This window comes from Anopheles moucheti, chromosome 2 (assembly GCF_943734755.1).
Source record: "Anopheles moucheti chromosome 2, idAnoMoucSN_F20_07, whole genome shotgun sequence".
In the NCBI taxonomy this organism is placed as follows: domain Eukaryota; kingdom Metazoa; phylum Arthropoda; class Insecta; order Diptera; family Culicidae; genus Anopheles; species Anopheles moucheti.
Window position 1 is genome coordinate 2935834 of NC_069140.1, and position 5713 is coordinate 2941546.

Below are 5713 nucleotides of genomic sequence, written 5' to 3' on the forward strand. Positions count from 1 at the left end.
AACGACCGTTGTTATGTTTTTTTTTTCGTTTTCTTTCACTGTATGCTTTTGTGTGAACGGATGAACCTTATTATTAGCCCTTTGTTCGCTCGTAGATCGGTATCCTAAAGCTTGCTTATAGTTTTCGCATTAATTTATTGCTTCCCGACGCAGGGCGTCTTTAACCTCCCGAGCTCTCCAGTCAAACAGGTCCACCAGCTCTACAGCGACCAAACCAAGAGGAAAACGCATTAGCAAAATCTATTTTAGTAACTCTCACCACGAAAGGAGCAGTGCGGTGAAAACTTTTACCCAACGAATGCTAGTCTTCGGACTTTGAAAGAATCCTTACTAATGGGTCAGAATTGTGAGCTTTGGTCGTGTTAAGTCAGCAGTTTTGAACGTTATCGCTCAAGGTTTTGAGTTTCCAGTTTCATAAATTTTATTACATTTCTATATCTTCTGGCTGCTTCTGGTAGAGCATGATGGTCACTGGGCAGTTGCTTTTTTACTGTAGCTGGAGAGAAGAAAAAAAACCGGAACGAATATCTGATACCAAAACCTCAACCTCAAAAAGAAAAGGACGAGAATGATATCTGGTTTCCATTGGGATGTCCCGGTGACAATGCACTCGTGGGGAAAGGACAGCAAAAAGCAAGAATGCCACCGATATCCCAACGCCGTTCGATGCCGCGAAAGGGTCATCGGGCAGCTGTTCGGTTTGCGGGTTTGGATGTTTTGATTGTGAGATTGTATTTTCATGTTTTATCGTCGTCGGCTGCTCTCTATCGTTTCTACTATACTGTCGTTCTAATTTAATTGTACGACCGTGTGTATGTGAGTATGCTTGCAGTTTCAGTTGCCATTTGCGTTTTTTTGTTGCTCTTTTCCATGCATTGCACTATACAGAATTCCTGTTGCTGTTGCTTCAACTGACACTGTTTGTGTGGCAGAGCAGCAGCAGTAGAATGTTGAGAAGTGAAAAATGCATCTTTTATTACATTGCATGGCATCGCAAACAGGATACCGTACTGGTTCTGGATCCGCACGCCTTGGGGTGGAATTGGAGGGACGAATTGTAGCGAAGTAGTCATGCACAAAACCCAATCCTCAACACTCGGCATTCCCAGTCCCATTTCCCAATTGTTTATACTTGACCTATAACGGACTAAAGTGTCTGTGCAAAGCTTAGGACCACCAGAACACACCACTACCACCGCTACCACTTCTGCACACATTCCATACCGACAAACACTCCTCAGGATCCCGTCGCTACTGTCATGTTCGTTGGACAGTTCGCAGCACGGAACTGGGTGCGATATATAAGTATTAATTTTCTCCATCCGTATGCGTCTTCTGAAGGCGGTGATGTGTGTACCGCTGCATGCCAGAAATCTGACACGGGAAACCCCTTTTTAACGACGTGCTCGCGCTGTGCCGGGATGTTTTGTTATTTATAGTATTATTTCATTGACGATAGGATTAGGCAGCATGGAGTTTGTAATGCAACTTCAGGGCATTAGGGTAGACGATGGTCGGCGAAAAGTTAGACGGAATGGCGGGTGACAACCGGCTTAAGGTAGGATTAACTAATAGGAGTGCCTTTTGTTTTTGTTTCGACGCAAACTCGTGCAAAACAGTAGAGTGTATTTGGGTAAAAGTTGCAGCGAACGGAGTGCATAATAGTTGTACATGGAAATAAGAACCACGGCAAGAGAGTGGGGTATTGTATGAAAATTAAATGCACATTGTGCCCCGAAAAATATATTTAAGCTCCGGACAACTTTGTTACAATAAAACTGATTCTAGTAAATGTATATTTACACCTATTTATGAATTTCCTCCGGTGCCCTGTTGTAATTAGTTCACTGTACCGCTTATACCTTATTGAGTTTTTCCAAAATATTGCACATTAAATTATTCTAATTTCATGTATTTCGCGGAAACCTTCGATACGCGAACTACGATGAAAATCATATCCGCAATACCGCTTCCGCGAACAATCAGCGCAGATGGAATTGAACTCACCCAACGAAATAGAGAAAATATCACTCTACCGGTCCAGGGACACCACAAACACATTGTCCGAAGGTGATAGCTTATTATAAACGCTTGAAAAAATATATTCCATTCCTCTTGTCATTGTCGTACATAATACTTTTTAAAGTTGTGAGAATGCGGCCAATGCGAAACTAAGAGTAAAAGATACAAGCACAACTAACTATTGCGCGTCGGCCGTTTGTAGAGCTTTTCTATGTGGTGAACTTTTCTTAAGAGCAACTATAGGTGATTTTTCACGAGGTTTCAGAAACCACTCATCCTAACGCAAAATTGAACTTCAGGAGTACAGCCTTGGCGGTTGGAGGTTTTTGTTTTGCGCTCGGACGGAATTTCTTGGGTGGAAATTGGTTTTGCAAATTTTCAACTTTTCCACCTTTTCACTTCAATACGTTATGTTTCTGTTGCATGAGTGAACTTGGGAACGAGTGTAACACCGGGTGAATCGTGCAACCACAAAACCGAACCGAACCAATTATCTATATGACAATGTTTGGGAGTTGATGGAATTGTGAAGCATAAACCAACGATTGCACCGATGCAATCAAAGTTTCAATAATCGTGTTAAATGACACTACATACAAGCATGGTATGGCGATCGCTAGTGTAAGGAACAGCGGCGGATCAAACGGTAGGCGGAGTAGGCGGTCGCCTAGGGTCTCGCCGTGTTGGGGGCCCCAAACAACTTGTGCCGATTGTGCGATTTTTGGAAATTTAGCAGCAGAGTTAATTTATTGCACAAAATCTTATTAAAAAGGTAGAAAATTGATCGAATATTTCCTTAGATTTTATATATCCTTTTTTAGATAATTTTTTTTTTATTTGATTTGCTATATCGGCCCGGTTACACTGCTACGCAAGAGAAGTATGCAGTGTATTCAAACTCCTTCTTCTTTATCGGCACGTCATCTTCAGGATGTTTAAGCCTACCATTTCTATTTTTATTTTTACTATATTTACCCGTAGGATAGTCAGAGCTGCGTACGGAGGTTTGGTGGTCCAAATGAAATTTTTCCGTGGTCCTGTCTTGTACAGACCAACTGCGCTAACAATACACCATCTGGCCGCCCCGTGAACCCTTATATGCCCTTTTACTTCAACCTATTCATGTATTCTATTTCTTGAACGGGATTTTTTCATCTGTTCGTAAATGATCCTACCGTTAGTTGCTAGAATAGAAACCATGCTTGTTTTCACTTGCGTAATATTCGCCATTTCATATCTCATGGTTCTTGGAATACCATTTCTGGCTTTCTTGATTATTACTTAATCGAAGCTGGATTGTAGGTCCAGCTTATGTCCACCCATTCCAAACTGTCCAAACACTTCATCATATCCCCTTGTAGAATACTGTTCAAACTACATTGTTGTAATCTCGGTAACATTTGCATCGTTGTTAGACGAAAATTGTTCTAAAATTTCCAATTCTAAATCCATACGCTTTTAGATCATCGCGAAATCGTTGATCTATATTAAAAAAAGAACACGAAAAAAGATACTTGAAGAAATCAGGTATTGATATAAAAACGACATATTCAGTAAAGAACCTATCATAGTAGTCTTGCTCAAACATTGTAATGCGTGCTGAAAGCGGTCTCGTTTTTTTGCATTAAAAACTCAGTTTGTTTGAGAAAATTAGTGAGTGCTTCGTGGTGTTCTATCCCTATAATTGCGTGGTGTTCTATCCCTATAATCTATAATCCCTAATCCCTATATTTGCTACTGACTATCAAATTGAGCCTGAGGAGCACACAGTGTGTTTCATATTGATGTAAATGTGCAAGTGTAAATGTGACAAAATGATCGCAAGTGTCTTCACAATGACCGAAGGGATCAGCCCAGAAACTCTTGGATTTCTTGACGCACGGACAACCGACCTAAAATTGGAGCATCAAAGTTAATACGCGAAATTTAATCGAACGATCGGAATTCACATTAATATGTACAGGGCCACGAGAGTTGACAAATTTGTCCAATGACCAAATCAACTGGTGAACTGTGAAAACCACTATAGCGTTGCCGCGCACACAATTGTTTTCAGATTTCCGATACCAGGAGAGCATGTTTTTCCAGAGGTGACATCTGCAGCTTGGGACAAATTTGCCCATCACAATTGCTATTGCATACTATCAAACACGTGAGAACGATCGCTAATTTAAGGAAGATCAATAAAACGGAAAGCATCCTTCATCTCGCTCAAACTTTCCGTCGGTTGGTACGAAATTCCATTCTAAACCAGCTGTTTTCCGATTTCCGATACCAGGAAAGCATCCAAAGAAGAGGTAGCACCTTGTACAGCAATTTTGGTCGAAAACCGCCGAAAGGTATGCAATATTAAAACACTAACTTTCCCGGGGGTCGAGTAAAATTTTGCAGCAATTTTACTCAAAAACCGCCGAAAGTTATGCAATGTTTAAACACTAACTTTACCGTTTGTCCTGAAAAATTTCTTCGAAAAGTACCAGTTTTTGAATGTATAGTACCAGGAGAGCATCCACGGAAGAGGTAGCTCCTGGTACTGCGCCGTAAGGTATGCAATGTTTATACACTATCTTTGCAACCGATTTTCCGCCGTATGGTATGCAATGTTTATACACTAGCTTTGCAACCAATTTTCCGCCGGAAGGTATGCAATGTTTATACACTAACTTTTCTACAAACCAGCTGTTTTCAAATTTCCGATACCAGGAGAGCATGTTGTACAAGAGGTAACATCTTCCATCCCCCTCCCCCCTTCCCCTGAAAGATGGCGGCCAAGATGGCGGCCAAGATGGCGACCAAGATGGCGGCCAAGATGGCGGACAAGATGGCGGACACAAGATGGCGGACAAGATGGCGGCCAAGATGGCGGACAAAATGGCGGACAAGATGGCGGCCAACATGGCCGACACAAGATGGCGGACAAGATGGCGGACAAGATGGCGGACAAGATGGCGGCCAAGATGGCGGACAAGATGGCGGACAAGATGGCGGACAAGATGGCGGCCAAGATGGCGGACAAGATGGCGGCCAAGATGGCGGACAAGATGGCGGCCAAGATGGCGGACAAAATGGCGGACAAGATGGCGGCCAACATGGCCGACACAAGATGGCGGACAAGATGGCGGACAAGATGGCGGACAAGATGGCGGACAAGATGGCGGACAAGATGGCGGACAAGATGGCGGACAAGATGGCGGCCAAGATGGCGGCCAAGATGGCGGACAAGATGGCGGACAAGATGGCGGCCAAGATGGCGGACAAGATGGCGGACAAGATGGCGGACAAGATGGCGGACAAGATGGCGGACAAGATGGCGGACAAGATGGCGGCCAAGATGGCGGACAAGATGGCGGACAAGATGGCGGACAAGATGGCAGACAAGATGGCGGACACAAGATGGCGGACAAGATGGCGTACTTAAAATGGCGGCCAAGATGGCGGACAAGATGGCGGACAAGATGGTGGCCAAGATGGCGGACAAGATGGCGGACAAGATGGCGGACAAGATGGCGGACAAGATGGCGGACAAGATGGCGGACAAGATGGCGGACAAGATGGCGGACACAAGATAGCGGACAAGATGGCGGAAAAGATGGCGGACAAGATGGCGGACAAGATGGCGGACAAGATGGCGGACACAAGATGGCGGACAAGATGGCGGACAAGATGGCGTACTTAAAATGGCGGCCAAGAT